Source organism: Carettochelys insculpta, chromosome 2 (genome assembly GCF_033958435.1).
Source record: "Carettochelys insculpta isolate YL-2023 chromosome 2, ASM3395843v1, whole genome shotgun sequence".
NCBI classification, from domain to species: Eukaryota; Metazoa; Chordata; order Testudines; family Carettochelyidae; genus Carettochelys; species Carettochelys insculpta.
Genome location: NC_134138.1, coordinates 121,334,046 through 121,346,057, shown reverse-complemented (window position 1 = coordinate 121,346,057; position 12,012 = coordinate 121,334,046). Strand labels below are relative to the sequence as shown.

Below are 12,012 nucleotides of genomic sequence, written 5' to 3'. Positions count from 1 at the left end.
GGATGGACGGCCAGGTGGGTAAATAGGTGAAAGAGGCCTGAAGCCTAGAGCTGTATTTATTTGGAGAAGACTGACAGAAGAGCAGGGAAAACCCACTGTTTAAAGGGCTCATACACATTACTGGTTATGTCAGTATAACTTCTGTTACTAGGCGGTGTGAATATGGCGTGCGTATGCACACACAGAGAAGCATAATTTATGCCAGCATAAGCAGCAGTGTAGATAGTACTGCATCAGTGGGAGAGCTGCTTCTGCCAAGACAGCTCTGGCCTTCTGAGGAGGTGGTTTATTATGACTACAGGAGAGAGCTCTTGTAGAGCATCTTCACCAGACATGGTACAGCAGCGCAGCTGTGCTGCTGAAGCTCTTCTAGTGCAGGCTAGTCCTGTGTGTTTCAGTAATTGAAGCAAGCTTTAACTGAGGAGTCAGTCTGCATGGGAGGGAAATTTCTGAGAACTCTGGAATTGTCAGAGACTTGCCTGGTATTACATATACTTCAACATATATATTCCTAAGAACTCAGGGAGTGGCTTTTAAGCAGTGCATTTTATAGTCTTTCTTAAAAATCCATTTAAAAAAAAACAAAATCAGATTGCTTTCCTGGTAGTCGTGTTCTTTAGGAGTTGGGTGCAGTCTGTAGCAGCTAAAATGTTCCACTGTTTTGTTAGCCATGTTTTATTACTGCTTTCATCAGTGAGCACGGGTACATAAAGCTCATGCAGTTTTTCTGTTGGAGAATATTTGTGAACCAGCTTTTCTGTCTGACAATTGCAGGGCAGAAATAATGTCCTTTGCAGACTCACCTGCAAATACTGTTTAAATAAAGTGCAGGAATTGTGTGATTAAAGGGATTCTTGTTTGAAGCTTGAGCATCGCAGACCTGTGGAAGTGTCTTGCGTGTTTACAGAGGCCGGATCAGACGAGAGTTTTATTACCGAATCCTTTTAATACTTCTTGAGTTGTTACTTCCTTTTCCCTGCTCTTTAGTGTTAGCTATAGCCTTTAAATTATTCCACACATGTGGCATGGCAGAGAGAGAAAGAGACTCCCAGCAAACCAAGTGAATGGGTATTCTAGCCCAGCTGTAATGGGCTATGAATTCATTAGTTCACTCCTCTGGTCCTGCAGGGCTGGAGTGGGCAGCCCTACTCTCTGCTGCTTGCTGGCTGCTTCGACTTGAGGGGTTGCTCCTCATTCCCTCATCTCCTCAGCTAGCAGCCATTCACATCAGAGCATGCAGGCCCTCAGTACTCACAGTAAGCTGCAGCAAAAGCATGTGTGTGAAAAAGCCCCATGCAAAACTAAATTCACATTGAAGAGTGGCAAATGTTCAGTTACCCGCTTTTATCTCTTTAGGCTCAGGTTGATGCGACTGATGTTAGTGCACTCCTTGCATACATGGCACTGGCTATCTGCCAAGGTTAGTGTAATTTTCTTTTCTGAATGAATGAATGAGTGAATGAATGAATGAATACCTGATTAAGTTAATGAAGCTGAGCCAATGGTGGGAGGGAGCGACTTGGCTGCTGAGTGCTCTAGGAGATCTGGCAGCACACTAAACTTGCATAATGCTTTACAGCTCCATGCTGCTCTCCATATGAGCCACAGGAGAGGGCTGCAATAATTACTTGGCTTTTCAGTTGAAACCAGCTGCAGGTAGCTAGGCATCGCTTTGTCCATTCCACTGGCGTTTGCAAGCGACTTGTCTTAATGCCTTTGGATTCATGTTGCAAATGGGTCAGATACTCTCCCAGAGGTGGTCACAGTGGTGAGAAAACGAGCTTGTCACTTACCTCGTTTGACGAAGGGCCCAGTCAGTTTTCCAGGCTGTGACTAGCTGGTTTGTTTGCTCAGTGCAAAATATATATGTTTAATTTTATTTAATTTTAAAAAGTCCATTTTCCTTTTTTTTTTTTTTTTTTTTTTTTTAAAGTCTTTATCTTTGCTAGATTTCTCTGATTTTTCTGTCTTCACTGGTCTTGGTAGAACAACCATTTTTCATTTTGAAGAAAAGCTGTTTCCATCTTCCCCAGAATGTTTTGATTGCGTAGAAAGTCAATTCGTTCTGGTAGCCCTTGCTGGTGTGTATTTTTAGTGGTGCCATTAAAAGTAGATTCCTGGCACTGTGTGTTAACATGACATATTCATTTGCAAACGTCCATCATTCAAGAGGGACTCTGATTATTTGTAATATTGGTTGGAATGCTTCATGTGATCACAAGAGGAGTCTGTCACTGCAGAGGGTGCACATCAACCCACATTGTATTTTGTTTTAATTGATTTTTCTTATCTTCTGTTCAGATAAAACAGTTGGGCAACAATTTCACCCTACCTGTGTGGGTGGCAGTGAAGTTCCACTGATGATAAATTTGGCCCACCCTTTTAACAGCCTATAATACTGGCCATGATAGGGGAAGCTCCCTGCAAAGTATGAGTCAGGAATAGCAGCAAGCTGATCATTTTGTCTGGGGGCATTGGTAGCAGAGCCAAGCTAAGCATTTTAGGGCAGGCATAGGAAACAGTCCTTCAGTTAGACACACACACACCTCAGAACATAGCTGACTCTGTAATCACACCACTCTGTGGGTGGCCAGGATTTGAAGAGGGTTAATGAGATGTTTCTGTAGGGCACACCCAATCTTAACTGACTCATTCAATAAAAAGAGAGGGTGGGGAGAATTTTGGGTCACCACTGCCCAGATGTGTGTACTGGGGGCTGTGCAGAGTTGGCAGCATTTAAATTTTTTGCCAGTAACAACTATCGGGGCCCTGATACAGCAGATCATGCCCGTGCATGCTTATATTGGAGCACATGGCTAGAGATTATGTCAGCGTGCTTCAGTCTTAATGTGTGCGTAAGTGCTTCGCTGAATCAGGGCCTAAATAATCAAGAGCCTTTGACCCAGCACTGGGAAGTTTTGCATGCATTCTGGTGAATTGTTTGCACTCATTTAGTCCTGTACAAAATTAACTAAATAAGGTCTAATTAACTGAGCCTTACCTTACACCAAGGTAAGCAAGATTGCTCAATGACAGTTTATTCATTGATAAACATTGAAGGAGGGTTTCAAGGATGTTAGAGGGCACATGGGTGCTCATCTCCCATCAGAAGTCACGGACATCTAACTTCTTGTTGTGCCTTGGAAAACCTCCCCCGAGACCGTATCTTAAGGCAGCCCAGATCCCAGCTGATTTAGAAAAGCCCATTTTTCTTTTGAAAAACATCTGCTGTTGTGTATAAACTAGCAGCTCCAAATTGGTTGCTTTATGCAATGTGCTAATAGCCTGATGTTCAGAGGTGCCAAATGCCCACGATTCCCATTTATACGTTTTTACAGTTTGTTATTCCATCTGGGCAAGGGTTTTAAAAAAAGAGAGACGTTAATGATCACGTTCATGAACAGCACATGGAATGAAATTCACATGACATATGTAAAAGGCATGACAGTTTCTGCTTCATGTTATGATGGATGGAGAAAGGTTGTTGCTACAGTTGTAGTCATGTATGTGAAATTTTCAATGGAAAATCATTTGGGCAGCTTCCATTGTTAGCTGGGTAAGTTTTAGTTTAGTGAAAAGCATCAATAAAGTCATTTCAGCTATTTATACATGTTCATAAATGAACTCTATCCATTCATTTCAGCTGCTAAAAAGCTCCAGGAGGGTTGGTTTAGAATCACAGGAGCAGGGGATTTGTCATGCTACATCAGCCCATTGGTCCATCAAATCTAGCATCCTGCCTCTGGCATTGGCCACTACCAGATGTGTTAAAGGAGAGTTTCATAAAACCCACACACGCGGAAGTACACAATAATAGAGATGGGCTAAATAATTCACTACTGACCTGACAATAATTTTACAACAGAAGCTTCAGATTTGGGAGTAGAAGGAAGGCAGCCTGTAGAACAGCTGATGGTAAGATCCCATCCAGGACATATTTATACAGAGGGTTCTGGAATGAACTGTAGAACAAACTCAGCCATTGACAACGCCTTGAGCCCCAGTGCTTTGCACTCGCTAAGACAAATACCTTTCAGGACAGAAGGGATTCCCCGTGGCCCAGCTTTTGCTTGTGTTTCATGTAATGAGTCAAATTTACTAAAAACTAAATGAGTGTAGCCCCTTTGTAGTCAGTTGTAAATTTTGTTGGCGCAACGATGCGGCACTATGAAACCCATCTACTGGGAGCTGCTTATAAAAATCCTCCACAGAGGTGGTTACCCCACATCATCATGAGGCATAATCACCCATGTCATTTGTGCAAGGCTGGTTTAGGTTGTGATATTAATGTGTCTCATCATTGGACATGCAGCCCTGAACTCCAACCCCTGCATACATCCCTGAACGGTTGTCATTTAAGCATAAGGAGTTATCGGAAGACTGTAGCTTTTAGACCTGTACAGGCCTGACTCTCTGCTGCATTGCATCTTTTTTGGCTATTTTTAGAGGAGCAAAGTGGGTGCGGAAAGCTACCTTTCTGTCCAGGAAAGACTTACATGCATTAATGCATAGTGAAGAATTGGGCCCATTTGGGGCCAACCTTGCTCCCACCTGGGTTAATTGGGATTTGACAGCTAAATTCAGTAAGAACAAGAGTAAGGTTTTTTGGGTCTCTGTAAGGTCTGCAAAATCAAAAACACAAGAATTGTGCTTTAAATATGATAAAATAGTGACAAAATTCATAGCAGATTTAGTTCAAAGAGCAACAGCTTATAACTCACAATGAGCCAGAACTAAAACTCCAGACTCAAATGCACTTAAAGTTGGATCCAAAATTGAAGCTTTGTTCTTCTCAGTGCTTATCCTAAGAGAATTAGTGGATGTACAGTCTCTATTTTCTATTTGCTATGCAGATGCCAATACAATGGAAAACCATACGTTTAGTTATCCAGTTGTTCTTTGGGTTACAGTTATTCCTAGAGCAGTCATGGGTGGCCTACTGGGGTTCCCCTTTGGCCTATGTATCCCCAATGGTCCCTCTCTCCCCACACCTCTCGCTCACTGGAGCCTCACATTTCCTCCCCCTCCCCCTCCTTCCCAGCACTTCTGAGGCATTGTGAATCAGCTCTTCAAGCTCTGGGCAGGCGGTGGGAGGAGCAGCGGGGACGAAGCGTGACTCAGGGGATTTGTGGTGCTCTGCAAGTTCAGAGGGGGAGGAGGAATACGACGTGCAGGACCCAGTGCCCCAGTGCACTAGAGGTGCCGTGAGGAGGGAGGCAGACAGGGATGCACAAGCCAAAGGTGGAATACCAGTTGTTCTGTGGGCCACAGGTTGCCCATGCAACCCACTGAGACACAGGCCTTCCATTCATGCAGCTGACTCCCTAATGTTGGTTGCCCATTGCTGTCTTAGAGGTTGTGGTAAGTGTTCACTGTAAGCTGAGCACTTGGGCAGCCTCCTCGGAGAGATTCAGGTGCCACCCTGCTGACTGGCAGAGCACCCACATGTTGTTCACATATTCACATGGCTTGGTGCATGTAAAATTTATTCTGCCCATGGATGGAAAAAATTGGAGGGAACACTGGTTGTGGTAGAAATCCTAGTTAAATGCAGTTGATACTCCAAAAAATCAGAGGGGTAGCAGTGTTAGTCTGTAGCTTTGAGAACAACAAGAAGTCTTGTGGCACCTTATAGACTAACAGATATTTTGGACCATAAGCTTTCGTGGGCAGAGACCCGCTTCATCAGATTCATCAGATGAAGCAGGTTTCTGCCCACAAAAGCTTATACTCCAAAATATCCGTTAGTCTATAAGGTGCCACAAGACTTCTTGTTGTACGCAAAAAAGCTTACTTTAAGGCTTCTACTGTGTAAGCGATTGTGCTCCTTCATTTTCCACAGGATTGGAGAGTCCTGGAGTCCATCCACTCCCACGGTTGGGCACCACCCCCCTTTTCTCAGTTTCACCAACTTTCCACTTTCATGACAAGTTTTGCAATATTTGGTGGTGGTGGGCTTTAAAGCCCCAGCTCCTGGAGTCAGATGATTACATGGATATCTCAGCTTTCATTCACATGGAGAAGTAACCTTTTAGCCCTAATGGTTGCAGGGCAGAATAGGAGCATGAGAAGCCTCAAGGTTCAAACATGAAGGCTTAAAAAAAAAGACCTAAAATGTGCACTTAAAAAAATCTCATGAGTTTCAAGCCAACCTCCTGTTTTCACCAGGGCTTGACTCCACGAGTGCCTGGTCTTGGTGGTTCTAGGAATTTGCAAGGAATTTCTGGGGACTCCAGTGAGAGTGGTGCCTTTGAAGTGGAGAGGGGAACATAGGAAGTCCAGCGTTTTACTGTCCTTAATCTGCTGCAGTTCCTAGGGCATGGCTCCAAAGCTTTGGGAAGGCATGGCTACATGGCACTGATACAGCTGCACCACTGTAAGCTCTCCTGGGTAGCTATTGTAAGCCCGTGGAAGAGAACTGTACTCTCAACCCACAACCCCACCAACAGCAGAAGCTCTGTTAGAATAATTTACAACTCTGAGAGCAGGGTGTGAGGGTGTATGATTTATTCATTTCACGGAGTGATGTACTTTATTCTGACATACGGTATAGGTTAGACATAGCTGGAGAGACCCTGTTCCCTTCATGACTTGCTTACTCATCCTCTGTGTAGAGAAAACAAGATTTGCTCCAAAGTAACTAAATGCAAAACTTTCTAGAAAGGGTGTGGTTGTTTGTTAAGCGCTTTGACGTGAGACATGCACAAGTAAGGTCTCAGAGAATATGCTGCTAAGAAGCCATGCTAATAATATTGGAAAATGACAGCATCAGATTACTTTGCAAAAGACATGTGGCTGCATATCTAAAGCTTTGCACAGATAGCTGTGTTTTTCTGTTGCTGTCCCCAAAACTCATTCCGTGATTATTCTGGCTCTGGAGGGAGGGATAGCATGTTTTCCTTGTGCACGGAGACACAGGGTTATATGGTAATGCCTAAATAAAATGATGTGGGGAGTCTGCAAACTTTTGAAAATAAATCTACCTCTAAAGTAATCATAATGCCGCAGGTTAATAATAGTACAGTGAGTAGCTGCCACTCTTGTGCAGCTCATCAATATCCATCATGCAAAATAATTAAGTCTACGTAACTAAAGTAATTGTAATGGAACATGGCCAGAGGAGAAATGTGCCCTGCTTAGGAAATAAAGATCTCACCTTTGTCTCAACAAATTTAGCCTTTAGGCACCAGGCGCAGACAGTTAGCCTGTAACCTTCTTCCTTGCATTAAAATCGTTTTCTAAATAATCTGTTTTTGTGACACACATATGTAAATGTGTCAGTGTTTTGAGTATACGGCCAGTCCCAACCTTTGGAGATCACTTTCCCTAAATCATCAGCTAATCCCATCTCTGACCCCATGCTGGGACATGCCCACACACACACATCATAAAATATTGAAGCTTTGTTGAGCTATTGGTTTGCTCGCATCTAATGCTCTGCTGCTTCACGTTTGCTTATATCGTTTGCTTTTCAAATTGAGCACAGGATATCTGATCTGAGAGGAAAAATGGTTGCTCACTCAGCAAAAATGATATCAATTTGCTATGGTAAGTTCTCAGAAATGTGCTCAGTGCCAACGCTGTGGTGGACAATTTCACACAAATACGGTGTTGATTGGGAATCTGTTAGTTCTGGGAAGAGATTTTCAAATTTTATCAGTGTGGTTTTTATGTTTCTTGTTAATGGATCAGTGCAGCTGTTGCTCCTGGGAAGTCTGCCAGAGAACTGTGAAATTGGTAGGACTGGACCATAAACGTACATCGCTGTAGTTAATTGGTACTAAGCTACACATAGTAAGGCGAATGAAATCTGTGCTAGTTAAAACTAGGAATATGTAGCTGGCAGATGTCATTGCATAGAGTTTGGGGAGAGCTGGCATATAGATCTGAGAATCAGAACATAGCTGCAAAATTGTCCACAACTTGGTCATCTTCTGATCTACCCAGGCCCACACATACAGATGTTGAGCTTCTGAGGAGAGTGGCTAACTTCTCTCTTCTCCGGTTGTCCTAAGTGGGCGTTGAGAGCACCCACTACATTACTGGCTCAAGCCTTGCTTGTCTCCTAGCTGTTGCAGACCAACAATGGGGTGTATACTTAATTTTATAGGGCGGTGTGCAGCATACCATGACAAAGTTATGCCACACATTGATTTGAGGGGTGGGGGTCCTGTCTTTTCAGTGTGCTCTTTCATTAAGTGGAATCAGCCGTGCACTTGGCTGACAGAGCATGGTAACTAGCGGCAAGCAGTGCATTGTGTATTGAGTAGATAGGTGAGTGAAATGGCCAGTCATGGCTTGAATGGGAGAATGAAATACTAAAAACTAGTTATGGCATATATTACCGGGGCAGGGGTCTTGAAGGCCTTTCCTCTCTCGGAGGCTGAATACAGCTTAGGTTGATGACGGAAAGTTGTTCCCATCTGATGACTGACTGCAGCCTGTGTGAAATGAACTTGCGGCTTTAGTCCTCTGTCTTGCTGTTACCCAGCAGAAGGACCTGGAGTTAACTGGACGTGGAGCCACATTTGTAAAGGCAATTAGATACCTAAAGATGCAGGTAGGAATCTAGTGGGATTTTCAAATGTGCCAGGGGGCCTAATTCCTAATGAGAGCTGCATGTGTCTGCGTCCTTGAACACCTAAAACACTTAAAGATCTAGCTTATGGAGTCTGAACTCCCCCTTCAGAGGCTGAACTCCCACCGTGGAATACACCACCCTGGTGTCAGGGATAAGGCGTATTGTCAAGGCATTCAGGGAAGATTGCATTGCTGTTATTGCCCTGGGTAAACTTGCTCTATGGATCTAGATGGGATTTCAGTCTCCGGACATATCAGTCAGGTTCTTTACATGAGTTTTCAATTCATTAGAAAAATAACTATGTAAATAGTATTCTGGTAGTTGAATGTGTTGGGGCCTTTGCAGAGCCAGCTCACAATTTATCATGAGAGTGCATATTCTGAGTCCTACTTGAACAATCCATCTGGGACCCACATGCACCTAAATGGGGACGCCTCCAACTTGAGCCTTTCCAGGAATTTGAGCGTGGGCAGGCCGCCAGCAATCACTGGCTACCCAGATACTTCAGCAACATTCCATGTGTACTAGCTGCCAGGAATATCAGACTGCAGCTGTTGTTTCCAGTCTCCTCTGTCCCCTTTACCTCTTCAGCATACACACACACACACACGTATGTACCACACACGCAGGCATGGTGGGAGTTACAATCATCCAGTATTTGCTGCTGTTTTACACATCCTGTAAATTGTGATTGAAGACTTTCATATTCAAGGAGAAGCAGAAATCTAGGAGCCAGGAATGACTTAGAGTCCAGCAAAATAAAAGTGCAAATAATAGACGTTAAGCAAAGCCCCACCACAGATGAAAGCAGGATGGGAACGTGGCTCCAGGGGCAGCAAGCGAAGAATGAAGTAACTTCATCCTCTGCCTCATTTCTTTCTGTGGTCCTTTTGCTCTGGATCACACCCCGCCCCCTTCACTTTGCTGAATAGTCCGCATTCTGTCCTCATGACTGTAATTGAAATTGTACTTAAAATATTAGGCCAAAGCTTACAATTCCAAGCACTTCAGTAAAAGAGGACTGATTTTTTTGCTTCAAGGGGTGCCCAGTCTTTCCAAGGATCCTGTCACTTGTCTATACAGTCAGCGTTAGAGTAACTTTGAAGGATTTTTAATATAGTATTTTGGTGAGAATTTTGACAAACACTTACACTTCATTTGAAATCTCCTTTCTGTTAATATTTTGATCTTTGTCTGTTAGCGTGTTTGTCCTCTATTCTCAAGAACTAGACATTATGGGAAGCCGTTTTGTTCCCACTGTTTAAGAGCAGAGTCACGTACAATATTTGCAAGAACCATGAAACCATGCGAAATTCATCAGGTTTCAGATGCTTTTTAAAACTCAACACTAGGTTGTTCACAAAGGTTTGCTAAGAGTTCTGGATATTTTACATGACCTAGAGCTCTTTCATATTTTTTACCCTTGTAATCAGAAATCCATACTTTTGCATAAATTCATTGCAAAAGCTGTTGATAATTTGATTGAATTTCACTTTGAGCTTCAGGGGTTTACTGAAGCTCAAAACTTGCGTGTACAGAACTGTGTCGGTGGAAGCAGAATGAAATCTCTTCACAGCATCCTGCAAAGTGAAACTACACTGAGGTTTGTGTAGCTCTGTCTACATCAGATTCAAGGTAGCATATCTGAAGCCAAACTTCCTCAAAGTTCTGGAATATCTAGATCTGGGCTTTGGTTTGGCCTGTTAGACACAAAACCTTCAACCACTTCTCCTCTGCATACAAGCTTCCCCAAACTGGAGTATATTTTTACCCCAAGTTTTGCTTTAGCCTGTTATACAAGTAAGTGCCAGTTGTCAGTTTCAGATTTGAATTCAAACTTTACCTTTAATTCAGCTGTGTTCGGAGCTGGGGTTGGGTTCAGGCCCATCTCAAGAACAGATCAAAGGATAGGTCAATTCTGTCAACTACCCAAGTGCGTATGAGCTGGCTGTAAGAAAGGAAGCAATACAAATGGATGTGTAAGGCAGGTTCCATCCCAGTGCCTAAATGCTGCTTCCAGAGTCAGTGAGAGAGCTTTTACTTTATGTGCCAAAGTTTGATGCCCAGGATAGAACACCACAGTGAGCTAAAGTTAACTAACAGTGACTGCGCAAATGTAGCAGGGTGCTTTTATTTTTAGTTAAACTTAAAAATAAAAATCTGTAAGTCCAAGGTAATAGAATAATTTTAGCTGTTGCCAAAGCAGACTGAGCAACTGTTATGCATAACGATAACAACGGTACAAATAAAGGGGCTGTTGATTCATCCCTGTCCTTGTCTAGCTAAAATTCCTACTGAGTCAGAGTAGTAACAGATTTCTCTGGCTCTCAGGAAAGTCCTTATCACTGGGCATATCAAATGGTATTGTGCATGGAACTGTCTCTGAAAGGGCACTCTCAAGCCATTATTTTTTCAGCTTTGCATATTCTTTAATTTAGTCACTTAAAGCCAGTGTTCCCTCTCATTTTTTCCATCCAAGGGTAGAGTAAAGGTTATGCGCACCAAGGCATGTGCAGATGGGCACTTCCATAGAAACACATGCTGTCCTTTGTGGGCGCTCTGCTGGGCAGCACCTGAATCTCCCCTGGGCGGCTGCCCAAGAGTTCAGCTTTCAGGGAACACTGCTTAGAAGCCATTTGTGGCCTTCACATTTTGTCCTTTTCTGCCTGTCCTCCTCGTCATCATACTTGGCACTTACGTAGGAAAACGGCTCGGAGTCTTAAAGAGCATTTAAAGAGCTTTCAAGAATAAACAAAGCCTCTTGGGACTGTTCTATTATGCCTGTTTTACAGATGGACAAATAGAGAGAGAGAATTTGTAAGTGAGTCATCTACAATCTGCCAACAAGTTAGTGTCAGCACTCAGACTGGAATAAAACCCAGGAGGCCTGTTTTTTGTCCCCGGGTGTAAGCACTAGAGACCATGCTGTCCCTCACAGCAGTATTTCTGCTTGGGTTTGGCATAGAACTCAAGCTAATATAGCTGCTTTTGTTAAAGGGCTCTAAAACCTACAAATAACTTGTCCACCTGCCAATGCCAGCTTAATTCTATCTAGCACTAATTACTGCGATAAAAACAGCAATGGAGAAGCACAATAGAGAGTATTTATGTAGGGGTTATGCAACTAATGGTGCTGGGGTTTTTATTTTCTATGTATAACATTTTCAGAAATAGAATAATTAACTTAAGAAGGAGACTGCTCCAGACCACTGAATTCTTAAAGATTTTTCCCCCACCGTAAGATTATAATATCTTGAAGGCAGCTCAAATTTGGGGCCATAAATCCAGTGATGGCCTTAAAGCAAGGTTTGTTCTGTGTGCCATGTCTCCAAAACATCATGCAACTGGCATAGAGCAAGATTATTCCATGTTTTGTACTAGAACCAAAGCAATAAAAGTACAGGATAGAAAAGGAACATCATTTGCTGTAA

At 43.1% G+C, this 12,012-nt stretch overlaps 1 protein-coding gene across 8 annotated transcripts in view; it reads left to right on the top strand.

Annotated features, from left to right (window-relative positions):
- ATXN1 (ataxin 1) overlaps positions 1–12,012 on the top strand; it is a 321,463-nt gene that overhangs the window by 276,599 nt on the left and 32,852 nt on the right. The window contains exon 5 of one of the 8 annotated variants that reach the window (XM_074987642.1): positions 1,357–1,420. The exons of the other annotated variants lie outside the window; for them this stretch is intronic. The gene's annotated coding sequence lies outside the window, so the exon portion shown is untranslated. The remainder of the gene's footprint in view (positions 1–1,356; positions 1,421–12,012) is intronic. 8 annotated transcript variants of the gene reach the window in all.